The 22,003-nt window shown below is 46.3% G+C and overlaps 1 pseudogene; it reads right to left on the reverse strand.

Annotated features, from left to right (window-relative positions):
• LOC136464316 (wall-associated receptor kinase-like 6) overlaps window positions 1-22,003 on the reverse strand; it is a 59,087-nt pseudogene that overhangs the window by 36,346 nt on the left and 738 nt on the right.

Raw genomic sequence — 22,003 nt, forward strand, 5'->3', positions numbered from 1 at the left:
AAGAATCACACGAGGGGAAAACATGATTACATTTCATAAATCTGAAATTACACGAAAGATTACACGACGTCGAACACCAAACCACACGGGGGTTTAGGGATACATGGTTGAGAGCAACCCAGTACAACCAAGGCTTAATCTAGAAGTCGAGATAGACGAGGGCAATGGAGAAACAATAAGATAATGATTATCCAAAACATGGCGTATGACCAACATATCCAGAAACAGGAGACTGAGAAGTCAAACATCGTGAACCCTAAGACCGAACTAACCAATGGTAGACTTGAACTGCTTCAAAAACTAGATCATTTCTTCTTCTCAGATTACACAATCACCTCGGACTGATGAGCCTAGTTCCACAATGACGACTAGATCTCGTAGCCCTGCATCGGATTCAAGTGGACGGGGATAAGGAAGGAGAGCAGGACCAAGGGTATCTTATAGTGGCAAACGGAGATAGGGCGCAACACGCCAGAAGTGGAGACGACATGGATGGGATACACTATCGGTTCACGCTGTGGGGATAAAGTCGGCCATGGTGTGCTCCATGCGCGAGTGAGCGGAACGAGGATAAGAGAGAGAGAGGAGGGGATTCGCTTGATGAGGGAGGCGTGTGGGCGACCGTTTCCCCAAAAGAAGAAAAGGAGAGGGGAAGGGGGTCTGGTATGGGGACGAGAGCGAGGATCGAGAGCCGACCAGATGCTTGGAAAAGGAGAAGCGCACAGTGCATGAGGACGACGAGTGTGGCACGATATCGCGGCCACACTAGAATGGGGTGCTAATGGTCCCAACACAGACGACGTTCGTAGGGCACGTGGCAACAGTAATCAGTATGTGCAACATGGTCTGCATGGATACAGAGCTCGGGACTTGATGTCTGCTCAGACTTTTCCAAGTACTCCCTACTACCCGAGGCTAACTTTTTCCTTCTTGCTCTTCTATTTCCTTCTCTTCCTCATTCACCATATGCGCCAACCTTTGGTATGAACTGAGATCGCAACATACATGCTTCCTCCAAAACCTTCTCTTGTTTACTTTGAGAGAACACTATTTCATCAACCCGTTGTGGATTTCCTGTTTGAACACTCGAATATTTCCAAGAATATTTGTATCAAAAGCGGTATAGCGGTGTAATTTGGTAAAGGTGCTTGGTCAACAACCTCGATACCAGCGCGTGCCGAGCAGTGTCACCATGTGGCAGCTATTCCACAGGGGGCCTCGGTTTCATCGCGGCATCATAAGCTATTAATCAGGCAACTACTACCAACTTACATGCAATGAAGGTGATGGGGTCATAGACCATAGAATAAAAGGAGTATTGCAAGGAAAGATTCAAACAACAAGGGTTCCTTTCGCAACAAGGGATAAGGAATTCAAATCCAACGATGGATTCGATTTAAAGAAATTCAAGTGTTCTGCTGGGACATCCACAATTAGTCGATACGGTGTCCTATGTTTTCCAATCATGGCTGGTCTGCTGGTATCTGAATGGTAACTTCTCTTGTAACCCACTTAACATCATCCTTGAAAACCGTAAGCACGTCTACTGAGACCTAAGGGCAGATGGACAAAATAAACACAACAAAATAAATAAAATGCACATTCCGAACGGTCTTATACGGGTACAACATATAGGCACTCACTCTCCCATTCATGACACATCATTCACCTTCCCTACGATCGGACAACCTCAACCACTACGGACAAAATACAATAGAAAAGACTACAATACTGGAGGACAGCGACGAAAGACGCTACTAACTATGGGTACATCATCCTAATGAAACTAATCTACTTTGGACCACGCATCTTCATTCTTGGGCTCGACGGATTCTTCTACCGCCCTGGCTATGGATCTGCCTCCTCTCTGGGTAGTGGCTAAGTGAGGGGAAGCAAAGGCTCTACTTCTGACACTTTCGAGGGTGGAGGTGCTGGTGGTACTGCAACACTAGTTCTCCTTCTTTCTAGCAGATGGACAGGGATTCCCTCTATGATCAAGGGATCCTACCTTTCAGCAGCCAATGTCCTCCACTTGGCCCTGGTGACCAGGTAGGCCTCCCCAACTGATGGACATACCGATCTTCAGCCTCCTTCAGAGCTTCCGACATGGAAGTCTCACGGCTCTCAACGGCTGCCGCACTAGCATGCGCTTTAGCAAATAGCACCTAGAGCATCCTAGAGAAGATCTCGGCTTCCTCGGCACGCCAGAGGCAATTCCTTAGCTCCGAGGCTTGCCAGTCATACTACTCATCTAGAGCAAGCAGGTACGTGGTCAAGTGCACCACGATAGGACTATCCTCTTGCGCATCTCGCCCTAGCAAAGCCTCCATGCGAGCCCTCCATGCCCGTCGATTCTTTTCCAAAGGTGGAAAGAACCTCATGGGGGTACGAGCAATGGGCTCTTTATAGATCCGACAAAGGTACCTCAAGGCTTTGCAGGCCTCAACCTGGTAGGTGTCGACGAAGCAAAACCCGGTTGCGGTCATATTCCAGGCTTCAGTGATGTCAGGGAGCTCTTCACTCTTCCCAATGTAGACGGTAACCTCACACCGCTTGGTGCCATGCTTTTCATACTCATGACCCTCATACTCGGGACGATCTTTGACTCCGACCTTTTGTAGGGCGGCATGCAGGATTCTGGGAAAACCCTCAACGTTCAGGCAGTAACTACTATCCCAGGCTCCTGCCATCCCTGGCAATGGTCGCAAAGAAGGACTGAGCGAAAAGCTTGCTTGAAAGAAAAGCTAGACGAGCTAAAGTGCACCGAGTGTTGGTACCAATGGCTAGGCCAGGCCCTGCTTATAAAGGTAAATCGGTCAGTGATCCTGGCGTGGTCCACCAAGGTTCCAGCACAAGATCACTATAAATGAATCGATCGAATTTTTCACGCGTTCGAGGCGTGCGATGTCTGAGGCCATTAATGAGTAGTACGACTGCAAGGCAAGTGTCCGACAAGAGCGCAGATAAGAGTAAGGGGAGACGCAGGTCACAACAGGCGTGAACCATAGGCGAACATGGAGCACGAAGTCACAGTGCAGTAATAACTCTGGAATAAGGACGGTTCAGTCGTGTACAACACGACACGCGTGACACCTATGGATGGCGTATCTGCAAGCAATAAGGGCACTACAATGCACAAACAGGATATGCATGAATGCACGTCCTATATGTCCTTCTACTGTTTCCAACATATAAGGCAACCGTTCTCAGATTTTTGGCACATCGTTCTCTCCTTGTAGCTAGTCAACACTATCAGACTATGCTCGGGGTTAGTGTACCTGCAGAAAACTTGATTAAGCCTACTTAAGTCAGCAGAGTGCCATTTATCCTAGATACATAACCATAGTAATAGGGCTACTTATATAACTTCGCATGCAACATCCTAACTTTTTGAAAAGAATTTGTTGTCAAGTTTTATTTTAGAAATAGGTTCTGAAGCTTTATTTTCTCATTTATGCCCTGATACCACCTGTGGCAGAACCGCCTAATCTAATGCCTCCTAGGAGTACTTGTCTTCCATTAGACACTAAGTACCCAAGGGAGGACACTATATTACTCGGTTCCGTCGAGCGCACCCCATGGGAGAACATGAAAATCCATATTTTTCCATCATGATCACAAATGAGAGAATAAAGCTTACAACAATTTAGCCATTTCTTACATCACTTTTCATGCAACATCAGAGTAAAATATTTATGGATTATAACAGCGGGATATACCCATGTGATTAGAGTTATGAATAGTTTAATTTAACAACGGAATATAAACATGTGATCAGAGTTACAGCGAAAATAAATATCTATTCATGACGTGATAAAACATTGATATATACGCTATGACAGCAGATTATAAAACTTCTATTTATAAAACATTTAGTGGGAGTTATAATTAAAAACTGTGATCATAGTGTAAGGAATCCTCTCTGAGCCCACTAGGAGGTTTCCACACACAAGTGTCAGCTCCATATGTTCCTGTTACCTACAACAAGGTAGAACAAACCCTGAGTACTCAATCGTACTCATCAAGACTTACCCGACAGGAGGAAAGAAAAGGCTCCAAGGATATGCAAGGCTATCTAGCTTGTGGGTTTATTGCATCTGCAGGAAGCATTACTAAGCGTGCGTCCTTATATTCAATTTTTTTTGCAGGAAGCAATAGTTCATTAACTAACCATTCTATGTAAGCACATGTGCTACTTTCAAGCAGGTGGTAAACAATCAGAATCATTTTACCATCTTTCATCTTTTAGTTCTTACTACGCTACTAGACTATAGACAAGTCATACCGAATCACCCGACGATTCACGAATCAATGTATCCCAGCTGGGTACCCTAAAACACACGCCCCGCTTGTACCCCAGGCACAAGCAAGACCAACCCACTACCCTCCTGTCATGGGGTCTAGGTCCCCATCCAAACTTGGACTGCAAGCCCCCGCTCCTGAGTCCCGGACTCAGTGCGGTGCTTAGACCTTCACCATCCCCGCCTCCAATCAGTCGATCTGGAAAGAGCCAGAACCCATGACAAGAGAGCAATGAGTCTTCCTACGCCCATACACAAGTATGTGTTTAGGATAATAAGTCTGTGACCTACCTAGAGCCCAATGCAACGGCCGGTCCTTAACCGACACAGGTAGAAAAAAATGCAATCCAAGCCTCGCTCGAATGCCAAACCGAGTCTAGATCCAAAGTACCATTCCGCTCGGGCTCCAATTATCATTCATATATATTTCATGTGATAATAGTATAGTAACAACAATAATATATTTTCTATCTCTCGCGAGTGACAGGCAATCACTCGACTTCTACCGGAGTCCTGTAGCATAGCAATCTACACGATCCTATCGTACTAGTAAGACTCATAGGATATATATATATATATATATATATATATATATATATATATATGCAAGTGGGTTTCATTCAACTCCTTAAAACTTAATGCACAAACATAATATAAAGTGAAGAAAAGTAGGGGTTATGCATCGGGGCTTGCCTAGATAACATATAACCAAAAGTTAGTATTCCATCTTTGTGACCTTATCCCTGGCACCACCTTTTCAGCTACTTCGTTTGATACCATCGATCCACCGTCGTTCCTATTATGATATGTATTGATGCAAATGCAGAGATGTCGCAATCAATCAACATGCAACAACATTTCTTAAAATATGAGTGCACAAATCAAGCTAACAAGCTAACTCTAATGACTAATATATTAGCTAAGTATTAACTTCACTAAACAAAGCATCATTTTAATCAACAAGTACTACTTTTTACCAAATCAAGTCCCTTTTTTATTTATTAATGATTTAATATACTCAAAACTAGGGCACACTAACTACTCTAGTAAACTAATTATTATTGGGAAACGAAAATTATAGAGAACACCCGATAACACTTTAAACCTACTGTAAAATTTTTAGAGCTAACACTATCACCGATTTATCACGGAAATTCCTACAAATTTATGTCTTAACCATATTAAGTATGTTAAAATAATTAGAGTAACCCTAAAAACATATAGAACCTATGCGGATGAAATACCCTATCAGATAGATCATGATTTTAGAAACCTAACAAAATTAGTTTAGCATTTTTGTGATTTTTCTACACTTTTTGGTGGATTTATGAAGTTTCTGCAAATAAGAAAAAGGAAAAAGAAATTTCCTCCGGGCACTGAGCTATGCGGCTAGCCCGTAGCCGCGGCGGCCCACGCGGAAGCACGACCCAGGCGCACAGCGCGCGCACGAGGCCCAGGCGCGGGCGGCACAAGGCTGGCCCAAGCGGGGGGCACGGCCGGCGGACCCAGCGGTGGCGGAGGCCCACGGCCGAGCAGGACGCAAGGCCCAGCCGGCTCCTCCACTCTCCCCGCGCCTTATGCAGAAAGGACCCCTTGGTAACGAGAAATTGTTCTGCACAAAAATAGAAAACTTCTCCTCTCTGGCATATTTACAGAAAACCCCCCAAAACTCCTCCTTACCTCGAGCCCCCTCTTCTTCTCCCGTCATACGAGAGCAGGGGAGGGAAAACCCCGGCCGGCCATCCCGGCCTGGACGACCACAGCGGCCGCGGCTGGGGGCACTGAGGGCCCCGGACGGCCTCCCCGCGCCTGCAGTGGGCTCCCGCAGCTGCGGAGACGGTGCCCAGTGGCCCGGCCGCGGGGGCCGGCGGGAGGTAGCCGCGCGGCGGTGGCAAGGGCCACGGGAGGGCAACACAGGCCAGGGAAGGGCGAGGAGGTGGTGGAGGGGTAGCAGGCATGGTTGCGGCCTCGCTGGAGGCGTCCCAAGATGGACCAGCCGCGAGCTCCGACGGCCGGCAGGGGCGCAACGGCGGCAGTGAACGAGCAGCACGGAGGCGGCCACTACGGCAGCGTGGAGCTGTGTCCGTCTCGGTCGCAGGCGCGGGCGGTAGCGGCCCGGCCGGCCGCGGCTCACAGGGGCGGCGACCATGGCGCTCTGCGGTGGCGATGGTGTGCTCTCGGCTCGGCAGAGGCAAGGAGAGGGAAGGAGAGCACGCGGGAGAGAGGACAGAGGGGCGAGTGCGAGGGCAGCAGCGGCTCGACCTCGGCTTAATGGCGCGCGAAGCAACAGACAGGCAACATGGCAAGGATGTGGGCAGGAGCAGAGCCATGTGCTCCCCTCGGCAGTGGACGCAAGGACAGAGCAGGCCATGGTAGGTGAAATGAGTGGCTGTGAACGAGCGCTAAAGGCTGGTTCGTGAACGAGCACTGGATTGTAATTCGCAGCGTGATCTTAGCGAAGTTCAAACAATTTATGCGAGAGTATGGAAACAACTAACGCGATTATAACCTACACTATGCTTACCTTGGGACAACCAAAAGTGCTCCAACATATAAAAATTGCTTAATCATTTTTGTTGGAATTTAAATGTCGAAATGGCATCGTCGATTATCATTACATACTTAGAAAGGACGGGAGTCCCGCTTGAACTAAACAACCATCAACACCTTTGATTGAATTTTTAAAAGGTCGGAACTTGTCAATTTCAACTAGACAACATGTTATGAACTAGTTCATACTTCGTACTACTCGTGGGAACAAAATATTAAAGCACTATTTTAAGTATTTTGCACATAAAAATTCTTCAAAAATGGCACTTTCTAATTATAAGCTGTGTCACCTTTTTTTTACAGAAACCGTTTTTCATGTCGAACATCTAAAACAACTTATCCTATTTTTCTTATTAGAATTTCATAAGCATTGAAAGGATCAAGATGCCCAAGAGGGGGGGTGAATTGGGCTAATTCGAAATTCTCTTGCAATAAACAAATCCTACGGATAGCCCAATTAACCCCTTGTGCCTAGAAAAGTGTTTCTATCAAACTAAAGCACAACGAACTCACCACCTATGTTCCAACCTTACTCAAGCAAGCAATTCTATGGATGTAAAACAAGTATTGAGTTGCTCAAAGTAAATACTCAAAGTAAGTGCTCAAAGTAAATAGGGAGAGAAAGGAACGCGGCGATGTTTTGCCGAGGTATCGAAGAGTCGCCACTCTCCACTAGTCCTCGTTGGAGCACCCGCGCAAGGATGTAGCTCCCCCTTGATCCGCGCAAGGATCAAGTGCTCTCTATGGGTTGATTCTTCGACACTCCGTCGCGGCGAATCACCCAAAGCCGCTCACAACTTGAGTTGGGTCACCCACAAGCTCCGCCGGGTGAACACCAAACTCCCAATCACCACCAAGCCGTCTAGGTGATGGCGATCACCAAGAGTAACAAGCACGAACTCTCACTTGACCACGCGAAGCCTAATGAGAAGATGGATGCACACTTTGCTACTCTTGATTTGCTAGTGAGGCTACTCTCTTGGATTCTCAAATCACAAACACCTCACTAGGACCTTGCTCTTCTTGGCACTCACAAACGTGTTTCTCAGCTGTTGGAATGAGCAAAAGTTACTCCACTCACGAGTGGAGCTTCTATTTATAAGGCAGCCTGAAAAACTAACCGTTATGAGCTTCTGCGGGACGACCGGACGCTCCGATCGTGATGACCGGACGCTCCGGTCAGTTCAACCCGCGAACCAGCATTCAAGTGATGACCGGACGCTGACAGGGTCCGGTCAGTACCGACCGGACGCGTCCGGTCGCTCTTGGATGCTTACTGTAAACGACCGGACGCTGGATACTCAGGGTCCGGTCACATTGACCGGACGCGTCCGGTCACTCTTTTCCAAGTCTGGACCCTTACTGGAGTCGACCGGACGCTAGCCCTCAGCGTCCGGTCACATGACCTTCCAGCGTCCGGTCACAACAGACTTAACCACCTCAGTCAAACGAACTGACCGGACCCTGCGGCCAGCGTCCGGTCGCACCGGAGCCAGCGTCCGATCAGTGTTTGACCCTCCATTCACTTCTAACTTTCGAACATATGTGAATGAAGTTTGCTCCAAAGGATCTTAGGCATTCATAGGAGCTACCTAGAGCTAGTTTTAACAAGTGTGCACCACACCTAACTCACTAGACTCAACTAGGTCAAGCTACCCGTTCATACCCCCCTTTATAGTACGGCCAAAGGAAAAACAAAGTCCTAAACTACTCTAAATGTCTCTCCAACTCCAATCGACACTTAGAACTAGTTATCCTTAACCTTGTCGTCCATCCTTTGAAAACCGAAACGATTTCCATCGTAGGGGCATGACAACCTCGATTGCCCAATCGATCTCCATTACCATGACCTAACTTAGTTGCCTCTGCAAAACACACGTTAGTCATAGTAATCTTGTATTGACATTAATCACCGAAATCCAACTAGGGGCCTAGATGCTTTCAATCTCCCCCTTTTTGGTGATTGATGACAATACCACCTCGAGTATGTTATGGAGTGAGGTATTTGACGGGCTTGGTTCATATAAGCTTTTGTCAATAAGAACAAAAGAGTTAGTCAAGCTTATATGACCCAAGCCAACACAATGTACTCAAAGGATATGAATTAAGCATGAGTACTAATAACAATGCTCATTTGCTTCGAAGTATAAACGCGGAAGCAAAAGCAAAATGAGCATAACACAAGTGATATGACATATAGAAAATGCAAAGTAGAAGTCACACATGTCAAATATCACAGTCACGTAGATAGCACTATCACATATATATAATAGTATGCATGAAAGTAAACACACGAATGCATAAGTAATAGTGTATCACACAAATAAAACGCCAAATGTATATAATAAGCTAATACTAGATAACTAGCTCCCCCTAAAGCTCGCTCCCCCTGAGTCTACATACTCAAAACCCTCTCCCCCTTTGGCGTCAAACACCAAAAACTAAGGGTCGGTCGGCGGGGCTGCAGCGGACGAGTCGGGCGCTGAGGTACGTGGAGCAAGATGGAACTGGGCGCCATCATCATCTGACCCTGAGCTCTGAACTGACTGACCCTCTGAAGCAGGAAGTGTCGCTGAAGCGGTCTGGGTCTGAGCTGGGGCTGATGCTGCCTGTGATGCTGCAAGTATGTCCGTCGTAGGATCTGACGAGGCGACAGACGAGGGAAGCCTCTGAGTAGTCATGATGGCTGGAGCTGCTGTAGATGGACCGGCAGTATGCATGTGAGGCGGAGTAGGCATGCCGGTCAACTCGCTGAAGGATGCTCCAAGACTCCTGGAGACTGACGACTCAGGCACGAACAGCGAGGAAGACTGCTCTGGTGAAAAACCCGTGTGGTAAGGAGTGAACTGCGGGGCTACACCAGGTGAAGCTAACCACTGGGACACCTGTATAGGAGGTGAAGTAAACTGAACTGGAGGCTGTCCCTGACTCTGAAGCCCGATGGGCTGTACTGCTGGAGTCGTCGAAGTGGTAGGAGGCTGTGCAACCTGGGGCGAAGGCTGTGGCAGTGGGACCCCAATAGCTGTCACTACATGCTGCATGAATCCCATGAGCTGCTGCTGCATAAGTAACTGCTGGTGCTGAAGGAGCTGCTGCTGACTGCTGGAACTCGTCCTGACGAGCCTGAAACTGTGCGAAGTTGGCAGCTGTCTCCTGTGCCTGTCGTGTCTGATCCTGCTGCATCCGCTCAAGAATAGCTATGAGAGCGGGGTCTGTCTGTGGAGCAGGTGGAGCAGAACTAGAGCTACCGGCCTCTGCATCGTGTCTGCGTGGAGGCATCTGAGGTATAGGCTGGTAGTCGTCGTCAGAGCTGTCACTGTACTCACTCACTCCCTGCTGTGCCTCTAGCTCCTCCTCCTCTATGGCTGCAATCCCTCTGATGATCTCATCCTGCTGAGCTGCGGACTCTGGCACGTCGGGACGACGGCTAGGCTGACTGGGTGCCTGAGGAGTGGTATGTCTGATCCGCTGTGACAGGTTGTAAGCTGGGAACTCTGTAGTGGCACCTGTATACTCATCCATCATGCCAGGGGGCTTATCCATCACAACTCTACGGATGAGGAAGGTGATCCAGTGAGCATAGGGAAGCTGCCTGCGACCCTTGAATCCCTCAGCTATAGTATCCTCCATCTCTGACAGAAGGAGGTCCCAAATGTCAAACACTGTCATCTGCATGATGGCATTGAGAAGCCAGAGCTGTAAGCGAGTTAGGCCCTCTCTGTATCCCAACCTGGGGAGCAGTGTCCTCCTGATGATGGCCTCTAGAATCCTCGCTGTAGGAGTCAAGTCACTGGGGTTCCTGCTCGACCCCTCACCAAACGGCTCCTTGAAGCAATGCCGCACTAAGTCTGTGGGGGGCACCAACCCTCCATGAGGACGCCTGGGAGGTCCCTGCTGACCATAGCAAACCTCATGCATCTTTACAGGCTGCTCCTTGTAGTCTCAGTATCTCCCTGGCTCTGCCACTGGTCACTCTGTGGTCTTTGCCGTTGAAAGCAAAGTGAATGTATCTGTGATGAGGATCAATGTAGAGCGAGGCATAAAACTGACGGACCCAAGATGGTACATAGATCCCCGTCCGTCCAATCAGATCTGACAGTCCTGGCAAATATGACAAGTGTTGCCGAATGCTCTCTCCGGCTGCTGCCACAATGGACTCTATCTGGCAGACCCTCTGTGATCTGAACACTGCCCCACTGTTAAGATATGCATTGTAGAAATCCTCATGCAGTGGCGTGTAGAACCCCTCAGCTGCTCTCTCATCCCTCCTCGGAGGAAACCAAACCTCAAACTCGACAAACCGCAGCTGCTGAACCTGCCTGGCTGTAGCGGCCCTCAAGTCGAGGTGAACCACTGGAGGCGGACCCTGTGGTCTGGGCGGAGGGCGTGAACCCCTGCGCCGTGTAACTGGCCTCGGTGGAACTGCAGCACTGGTACGACTCGAGCGGCGTAGCTGAGGATGCCGGCTCGGTCTCCTGACTCTCCTGAGTCTCCTGGGCTGGCTGAGGCTCTACTGGTGGGGGCTGCTGCTGTGCTGACGGACCCTCCTCAATGGCGACCCGTCGTCCTGCAAACGTGGCAGTCCCAGCTGGACTACCATGACGACGCTCAACCTCCTCAATCGCAGCTCTGACTGCGGGTGAAACTGACTGATCTGCAATGACAACTCCGCTGCGGGTACCACCTCTCTCGGCACGGTCTGCGGCCTCTGCAACAGCTGCTGCTCTCTGCTGTCTCGGCGTCGGGGTACTTGCGCTTCTTGGATGTCAGCTGCTTGGTTGACTTGCCTTTGGATCCGGCTGGCTGACGAGGCGGGGGCCTCCGATCATCATCACCTGGACCACCACCAACATTCTTGGTGCGAGCCATCTGAACAGACAAGATGGTGAACTGCCGCTGATCAAGATCAACTGTCAAACTGCCGCTTTCGAGGCTTGGCCTCGATCCTTACTCGCGAGCTTGGCTCCGAGTTTACTGCCAACTGCCAGACGAAACACAACGGAACCGACTCGCTGCACGATAGAATAGATGGATATACAAATAAATACCATATATCTAATAGATGCGAAATCCTAATAGAGAAAGCAATGTAGATGCGAAATTGAATCGTATGGCTTTCTACCTGACGAAACGCGAACCGAGAAGAGGTAAGATATCACGCGGGGGATTCTCGGAACCGGGCTAGGGTTAGGTCAAACGCCCTGAATGCAATGGGGAATCCAGTGCGATTAGAATTTGATCTAGGTCATAATTTGAGATCAAGATTGAAATACAAAGATTGCCATACCAATCAATGGGAGGATAGCCCTGGGCAACGATTGGGCAGCGAGGTGACCGGCGAGGTGCAGCAGAGGCGAGCTGGGGCGGTGGCTCGGCTGGAGCGCGACTGGCGAGCGGGGGCCGAGCGTGGAGGCGCGGCGAGGCGAAGGCACGACGGCGCGGCTAGGCAGGCGCACGGTGGCGCGGGCGCAGGCTGACCGGAGAGGTGGCGCGTGGCTGTGCTGCGACGGTGGCTCGGGCTAGGGTACGGCTGCGCGGGCGCGAGGAGAGGCGCGAGGAGGCGGCGGCGCAATGGTGCGGTGGCGACTTGGGCGCGGCTCACGGGTTAGGTCAGGGAAAAAAGACTTGAAGGCCCGTTAATATAATCCCCCAGACCGTGACAGAAAAGGAAACCGAAATAGAGACTTGAAGTCGCGCAAGATCCACTGACCGGACGCTCCGGTGGTAGCGACCGGACGCTACCACCCAGCGTCCGGTCGATTCCAGAGAGGTCCAAATCCTCTGGAATCGCGACCGGACGCGTCCGGTGGTCCATGACCGGACGCAGGCAGGGTCCGGTCAATACAGCTTGCCCTTTCTTCATTGACCGGACGCTGGACCCTTTCTGACCGGACGCACAGACGCAGCGTCCGGTCACTCCTTCAACAGCAGTTCACCTCCTGTGAACTGACCGGACGCTGGACAGCAGCGTCCGGTGCAGCGTCCGGTGCACCTTTTCCAGCAATTCTTCAACATACCTTCGCGCTACCTGTTCCCAATCAAGTCCCAACTAGAATAAGATCCAAATAAACACCAATTGGGACTGATGTGAGTGACCTCTCTCAAACCCTCATATTTTTCAGAATATTTTGCCTTAGGCTATAATTCTTTTTAAGGAAATAGGCAACAAGAGGGCAAATGGAACAAAATGACAAAACAACATTCATGCATATGTAATACTTGTAGGTAAATCTAGTTGCTTGTCAAGTTTGATCCAAGGTTAAGCTTCTTCACACGCTTTTCGGCGGTTATCTTAACCATGTTAGACAAGCCCTATATGCATTGCCCCAAATTAAACATGTTGTATTTTACAATGAATGCAAGGGACAACACAAGCTCAATTTTTTGTGAAGTTACCAAAATCAAGTACATTGAGCTCGTTCCGCAATCTACAAAATGTAGCTTCATCTAGCGGTTTAGTGAAGATATCCGCTAATTGATCTTCGGATCTTACACCTTCTAGTGATATATCATTTTTAGCTACATGATCTCTTAGAAAGTGATGGCGGATATCTATATGCTTGGTGCGAGAGTGTTGAACCGGATTATTTGCAAGTTTTACCGCACTTTCATTGTCACACAAAAGAGGTACTTTCTCTAGAACTACACCATAGTCTAGTAAAGTTTGTTTCATGTATAATATTTGTGCACAACAAGCACCCGCGGCAATGTATTCCGCTTCGGCGGTGGACAAAGCCACACTATTTTGTTTCTTGGAGGACCAAGACACAAGTGATCTACCAAGCAAATGGCACCCTCCGGATGTGCTCTTTCTATCAACTTTGCATCCGGCATAGTCCGAATCGGAATAGCCAATTAATTCAAATAAAGCTCCTTTGGGATACCAAAGGCCAATGCTTGGTGTGTGCTTAAGATACCTAAGGATTCTTTTTACGGCAATTAAATGTGTTTCCTTAGGACAAGCTTGAAATCTAGCACACATACACACACTAAACATGATGTCGGGCCTAGATGCGGTTAAATATAACAAGCTACCAATCATAGAACGGTAGAGAGTTTGATCAACCGAGTTACCTCCCTCATCTAGGTCGAGATGTCCATTTGTAGGCATTGGGGTCTTGATTGGCTTACATTCATCCATCTTGAATCTCTTGAGAAGATCTTTTGTGTATTTCTCTTGAGAGATGAAGATGCCTTCTTTCATTTGCTTGACTTGAAAACCAAGAAAGAATGTAAGCTCACCAATCATTGACATCTCGAACTCCTTAGACATCAATTCACCAAATTCTTTGCATGAGTCTTCATTTGATGATCCAAAGATGATATCATCAACATATACTTGACAAATGAAGATATGCCCATCAAGCTTCTTGGTGAATAGTGTGGTGTCGACCTTCCCAATGGTGAAGCCCTTCTCAATAAGGAAATCCCGAAGGCGCTCATACCAAGCTCTTGGGGCTTGCTTAAGCCCATATAGTGCCTTGGACAACCTATAAACATGATTAGGATATCTAGGGTCTTCAAACCCGGGAGGTTGATCAACATAGACTAGTTCATTAATAAAGCCATTTAAGAATGCACTTTTCACATCCATTTGATATAGTTTCATTTCATGATGTGATGCATATGCAAGAAGGATACGGATGGCTTCTAATCTTGCAACCGATGCAAAGGTTTCTCCAAAATCTAAACCTTCAACTTGAGAGAACCCCTTTGCAACTAGTCTTGCCTTGTTCCTCACAACAACACCTTGATCATCTTGCTTGTTGCGGAACACCCACTTTGTTCCAATGACTCTTGCATCTTTTGGTCGCTCTTCAAGATTCCAAACTTCATTGCGAGTGAAGTTGTTCAACTCTTCATGCATGGCATTGATCCAATCCGGATCTTTAAGAGCATCTTCTACCTTGGTAGGCTCATAGCAAGAGACAAAAGAGTGATGAGCAACAAATGAAGTAAGTTTTTGAGATCTAGTCATCACCCCCTTTGTTGGACTCCCTATGATGAGATCTTGTGGATGATTTTGTAGGAGAGGTGTATTCCTTCTATTGACCACTTGAGGAGGAGGTTGTGGAGCATCAACATCTTGTGCTTGTACCACCATTTGCTCATGGGAGATATGAGTATCTTCATTTTCTACTCTCCCAACTTTATCACCATCTTGTGGTACATTTGATGAAGAAGGTTGGTTAATGACTTGTACATCATCTTCATCATCTTTTGGCTTGATGTCTCCCACCGGAATATTCTTCATAGCCTCCCTCAATGGTTCATCACCTACATCATCAAGATTCTCATGTGCTCCTTGGGAGCCGTTAGATTCATCAAATTCCACATCATATGTTTCTTCAACCAAGCCGGTGGCATGATTAAATACTCTATATGCTTTGGACTTCAATGAGTAACCAACAAGAAAACCTATATCACAACACCTTTGAAACTTCCCTAGGTGTTGCCGCTTCTTGTAGATGTAGCACTTGCAACCAAACACCCTAAAGAAGGAGACGTCCGGCTTCTTCCCATTGAGCAACTCATATGGTGTCTTGACAAGGAACTTTTGAAGAAATAGGCGGTTGGATGCATAACATGCGGTGTTGATTGCTTCCGCCCATAGAGCTTCGGGAGTGTTGTACTCATCTAGCATTGTTCTTGCAAGAGTGATCAAAGTCCGGTTCTTCCTCTCAACTACACCATTTTGTTGAGGAGTATAGGTTGCGGAGACTTCATGTTTGATTCCAACTTCATCACAATAAGCTTCTATGTTTGTGTTGTCAAACTCTTTGCCATTGTCACTTCTTATCTTCTTGAGCTTCACTTCAAATTCATTTTGAGCTCTCTTGGCAAACTTCTTGAAACAAGATGCAACTTCGGATTTGTCATGAAGGAAGAACACCCATGTATATCTTGAATAGTCATCCACAATCACAAGACAATAGAGATTTCCTCCCAAACTCTTGTATGTTGTTGGTCCAAATAAATCCATGTGTAGGAGTTCTAGCACTCTTGTGGTTGACATGAAAGCTTTGGTTGGATGAGTGTTTGCAACTTGCTTGCCGGCTTGACATGCACTACAAAGCTTGTCCTTCTCAAACTTCACATCCTTCAACCCTCTCACCAAATCATTCTTCATAAGCTTCTTGAGTGAGCTCATCCCAACATGAGCAAGTCTTCTATGCCATAGCCACCCAAGTGTTGTTTTGGTGAATAGGCAAGTCTTCAAGTTTGCATCTTCGGAGGTGAAGTCAACTAGATATAAGTTGTTGTATCTAAATCCATTGAATATCACTTGATTGTCATCTACCTTAGATACAACCACCTCCTTCTCGGTGAACAAGCATTGGAAGCCAAGATCACACAATTGTCCAACGGATAGCAAGTTGAAACTCAATGAAGCAACATAGAGCACATTGGAGATGGAATGATCATTTGATATTGCCACTTTGCCCAATCCTTTGACCTTGCCCTTTGAATTATCTCCAAATGTTATTTTCTCTTGTCCATCTACCTCTTCATCTAGTGAGGTGAACATACGTGGATCACCGGTCATATGTTGAGTGCAACCACTATCAATAACCCAATGACTTCCACCGGTCTTGTAGTTCACCTACACACAAGAGATTCAAGCTTTAGGAATCCAAGCTTGTTGAGGGTCCTTCACCTTCTCAACAAGTGACTTAGCCACCCAAATTTTCTTAGGTCTACTCTTGTTGGGGGGACCTAAGAACATGACTTTCATCTTTCCACTTGAATCTTTTCTAAGCATGTAGTGAGCATTGAAAGCAAAGGGTCTAGCATGCTTGGGCAAGGGTTGTGGTGGTGGAGTTTGACACTCATGAGCAAAGTGGCCTTCTTGTCCACACTCAAAACATCTCTTTGGCTTTGGCTTTGGCTTTGATTGTTGGTGTTGAGCTTGAGCCTTTTTCTTCTCTACACTTGCCATATATCCAATGCCACTTCTATCCATCTTCATGACGGTATTCATGAGTAGCTCACTTTGGAGATGCTTGCCTCTAGCAAACTTGCTCAATCCCACTTTGAGATGCTCTTTCTCCATCTTGAGCTTCTTGTTCTCTTCCTTGAGAATATCATTGTTCTTCTCCTCCTTGAGTTTCTTGATTTCTTCTTTTAGCTTCTCATTCTCAAGGATCACCTCTTTGTCATGATCAAGAGTTTCTAGCACAATGGTGTTGTGACTTTTCATTTCTTCAAGATCTTTCATGAGCTTCTCATTGTCACTCTTGAGCTTGACAAACTCATCATAGTTATTGCACTCAACCACTTGCTTGCCCTTGCTACTAGATCCATGCTCAATGCTCTCATCAATTAAATCATCACATGAGGTAGCTATATCAATCTTAACAACATGGTTAGTAGCATCATGTGGCTCATTTGGTAAGAATTCTTGTGCAATAATAAGAGTATCATAATTGATCTTTAGAGTTGTATATTCATCTTTTAGCTTATTGTGACTAGTGATAAGTTCATTGTGCACCCACTCAAGTTTATCATTTTTATCTTTAAGCTCTTTCTTAGAAGATTTGAGCTCCTTGAGTTTGGATGATATAGAATCATTTGTTTCTTTGAGCTCATCATTAGCCTTTTCTAATGTATCACACTTAGCTAAGAGTGAATCATTTTTAGCATCAAGTTTTTCATTTGTAGCCCTACTTTTTCTAATGATCTTAGTATATTTTCTTAGTATTTTGACAAGATCATCATATGTAGGTGAGTCATCATCATCGCTATCACTATCATCATCACTAGCATGTTCATCATCACTACTATCATCACTCTTAGTTACCTTGCGTTCACCTTTGGCCATAAGGCATAGGTGTGTAGAGGATGATGGCGATGGTGGCGGTGAAGATGCAATATCAATAGCAATGGCGGCCACCTTTTCATCGTCACTATCATCATCGGATGATCCACTTGATGAATCAATGTCCGTGAGCCAATCACCGACAATGTAGGCCTTGCCACTCTTCTTCTTCTTGTAGAAGTCCCTCTTTTTGCCATCTCTCTTCTTGTATGGCTTGTTCTTCTTCTTTTCATCTTCATCACTTGAATCATCTTTCTTGTCCTTGTTCTTGAACTTGTCTTTCTTGGGCTTTGTGCATTGATGAGCTAGATGGCCAAGCTCGCCACAATTGTAGCAATCCATCTCGGAGATTGGCTTTCTTCTTGAGCTTGTGAAGAACTTCTTCTTCTTGCCATCAAACTTGATGCCACTCTTATTTAGCCTTTTTAGCATCTTGGTGGTCTTCTTCACCATGAGGGCAAGGCTTTCTTCATCATCTTCATCACTTGAGCTCTCATACTCAAGTTTTGCTTTGCCCTTGTCTTGGCTAGCTTTGAATGCTAAGTCCTTCTCTTTCTTCTTTGTAGAGGATGAGCCATCTTGTGGTGTGATGTGCATGTACATCTCATGAGCATTGATCTTTCCCAAGATTTGTGTCGGTGTAGCGGCGGAAAGATCACCTTGATGTAGCACGGTCACAATGTGCCCATATTTGTCAATGGGGAGGACACTCAAGATTCTTCTCACAACGTCGGATGGTGACATTTGAGTAAGTCCAAGCCCATTGACTTCCTCTACAAGAACATTTAATCGAGAATACATCTCATTAGCACTTTCTTTGGGAAACATCTCAAAAGAATTTAGCTTTTTAATCACAAGATGATAGCGTTCCTCACGCTCACTCTTGGTTCCCTCATGGAGCGCACAAACGTCCGACCATAGAGCATGGGCGTCTTTGTGGTTCCTTACACGATTGAACACCTCTTTGCAAAGGCCTCTAAAAATGGTGTTGCGAGCCTTTGCATTCCATTTTTCATAATTTACTTCATCGCCTTGAAGTTGTGCGGCATTCCTAGGTGCGGGGAACCCTTGAGAGGCGGCTCTAAGAATTCCAACATCTAGAGCTTCTAAGTATGCCTCCATGCGGATTTTCCAATATGGAAAATCATCTCCCTCAAAGATAGGAGGAGGTCCATCCCCGTGAGACATCTTGCTCTAAGCGATTAAGCTTAAAAACGTGAGCACGAGGCTCTGATACCAATTGAAAGGATCAAGATGCCCAAGAGGGGGGGTGAATTGGGCTAATTCGAAATTCTCTTGCAATAAACAAATCCTACGGATAGCCCAATTAACCCCTTGTGCCTAGAAAAGTGTTTCTATTAAACTAAAGCACAACGAACTCACCACCTATGTTCCAACCTTACTCAAGCAAGCAATTCTATGGATGTAAAACAAGTATTGAGTTGCTCAAAGTAAATACTCAAAGTAAGTGCTCAAAGTAAATAGGGAGAGAAAGGAACGCGGCGATGTTTTGCCGAGGTATCGAAGAGTCGCCACTCTCCACTAGTCCTCGTTGGAGCACCCGCGCAAGGATGTAGCTCCCCCTTGATCCGCGCAAGGATCAAGTGCTCTCTATGGGTTGATTCTTCGACACTCCGTCGCGGCGAATCACCCAAAGCCGCTCACAACTTGAGTTGGGTCACCCACAAGCTCCGCCGGGTGAACACCAAACTCCCAATCACCACCAAACCGTCTAGGTGATGGCGATCACCAAGAGTAACAAGCACGAACTCTCACTTGACCACGCGAAGCCTAATGAGAAGATGGATGCACACTTTGCTACTCTTGATTTGCTAGTGAGGCTACTCTCTTGGATTCTCAAATCACAAACACCTCACTAGGACCTTGCTCTTCTTGGCACTCACAAACGTGTTTCTCAGCTGTTGGAATGAGCAAAAGTTACTCCACTCACGAGTGGAGCTTCTATTTATAAGGCAGCCTGAAAAACTAACCGTTATGAGCTTCTGCGGGACGACCGGACGCTCCGATCGTGATGACCGGACGCTCCGGTCAGTTCAACCCGCGAACCAGCATTCAAGTGATGACCGGACGCTGACAGGGTCCGGTCAGTACCGACCGGACGCGTCCGGTCGCTCTTGGATGCTTACTGTAAACGACCGGACGCTGGATACTCAGGGTCCGGTCACATTGACCGGACGCGTCCGGTCACTCTTTTCCAAGTCTGGACCCTTACTGGAGTCGACCGGACGCTAGCCCTCAGCGTCCGGTCACATGACCTTCCAGCGTCCGGTCACAACAGACTTAACCACCTCAGTCAAACGAACTGACCGGACCCTGCGGCCAGCGTCCGGTCGCACCGGAGCCAGCGTCCGATCAGTGTTTGACCCTCCATTCACTTCCAACTTTCGAACATATGTGAATGAAGTTTGCTCCAAAGGATCTTAGGCATTTATAGGAGCTACCTAGAGCTAGTTTTAACAAGTGTGCACCACACCTAACTCACTAGACTCAACTAGGTCAAGCTACCCGTTCATACCCCCCTTTATAGTACGGCCAAAGGAAAAACAAAGTCCTAAACTACTCTAAATGTCTCTCCAACTCCAATCGACACTTAGAACTAGTTATCCTTAACCTTGTCGTCCATCCTTTGAAAACCGAAACGATTTCCATCGTAGGGGCATGACAACCTCGATTGCCCAATCGATCTCCATTACCATGACCTAACTTAGTTGCCTCTGCAAAACACACGTTAGTCATAGTAATCTTGTATTGACATTAATCACCGAAATCCAACTAGGGGCCTAGATGCTTTCAAGCATGTTTACACATTAATTGAACCAACTCGCAATATCACATTCGCTTTTCTTCTCATAGAAATGAGATCTACAATTTAATTATCCTTTCTTGTGAGTTTTAAAATTTTTAACACCCGAAAACTTGTTTTGTTAATTTCTTTTTGGCCTTAATCTAAGTACTAAGCAATATCGTAATACCAGAGGTGTTATAATAAAATACCCTTGTAAACTGTGCCATGGCGTCCATGTCCAATAATACGTGTCGAGTCAAAGTTGTTGGTTGCTTTCTCTAACTCTTCCAAGGAAAATATTCTTGTGTTATGTGTAACACTTTCACTCGAAGAGATCAGCTGCTCCAAGAGTAGGCCTTTGTTTTTCCGGAAGTAGGCCTTTGTTTTTCCGGAAGTATGCCCTTCGGATTTTCTTTGGTGTGTCTATCTTCCACCTTTTGACTAATACGATTGCAGTCAATGTAAGAAGTAGGACTCCAAAACCACTGCTAATTCCGACAACAATACCTACATGAGTAATTGCAACAATTGTGAAGTTATATTTTTGACAACTGGAGTGCAGAGACATCAAATGGTAAGGAAAGTGTGACATACCCAAAAGAACACTTTGCCGCTTACTAGAAGTGCACTGCCTTCTTACTGGATCAAAATGCATACCTTGAGGGCAACAGCCATAGCTTCCTTGAAAGTTATAGCATGTCCCGTTACAATAGTTTGGTATCAAGCACCCATCAATATCTGATAACAGAATCCCAAACAATGTAAAAATGGAGTGGATAAAATATGTCACTTTTGATGATGGTCCTATTGCTTTGTCTCAACCACACCTCATTAATATATATGCAAATGGCATACAGTCAAATTCAATGGATAGCATGCAATTGTTGTCAAATATGCCTATTGTTGCACAATCAAATGCATGCATTGGATAGGTTTAGGAATGCACACTTGTACATCCATTTTGAACATAAGGGTTTCCTTCAAAACCAGGAGAGCACTTGCAACGATAACCAATATAGATCGTCCCATGTGTAACACCAAGGCCCTCACTGTTTGTGCTGATGCATGCATAAGTTCTGTCGCGTTTTGCACTTTCACATGTCAAATTGGTTACTGACCAACTCCAAGAACCATACTCTTCAGATAAGTCAGATTTCTCCAGACCATAAATTAGTTGCTGGCCAAAGTACTCAGAACCTCCATAGTATATCGATAAATAATTTGTGTTGGCGTCTTAAGATTCTGAAAGCTTATTGACATACAAGTCCTTCATCTAATGAAATATTTGTCACTTCATATTTTGCAGGTGGTCTTCCAATAAGAGTGTGATTAGATGCACAATTCAATTGAAATCTCCTTTTAGCAAAACAGCCTGGCTCCAGCCCGAAAGGGAAAGGAATATATGTGTTTCCACATGATCGAGAACAGTTTGTCTTGGGGGTTAGGTTATACTCTGCTCCAGTTAAGAAAATCAAAATATGACTAAAAGTGTGTCACAATATAATAATCAGTGACAAAAAGAAGCAC

This window comes from Miscanthus floridulus, chromosome 1, assembly GCF_019320115.1.
Source record: "Miscanthus floridulus cultivar M001 chromosome 1, ASM1932011v1, whole genome shotgun sequence".
In the NCBI taxonomy this organism is placed as follows: domain Eukaryota; kingdom Viridiplantae; phylum Streptophyta; class Magnoliopsida; order Poales; family Poaceae; genus Miscanthus; species Miscanthus floridulus.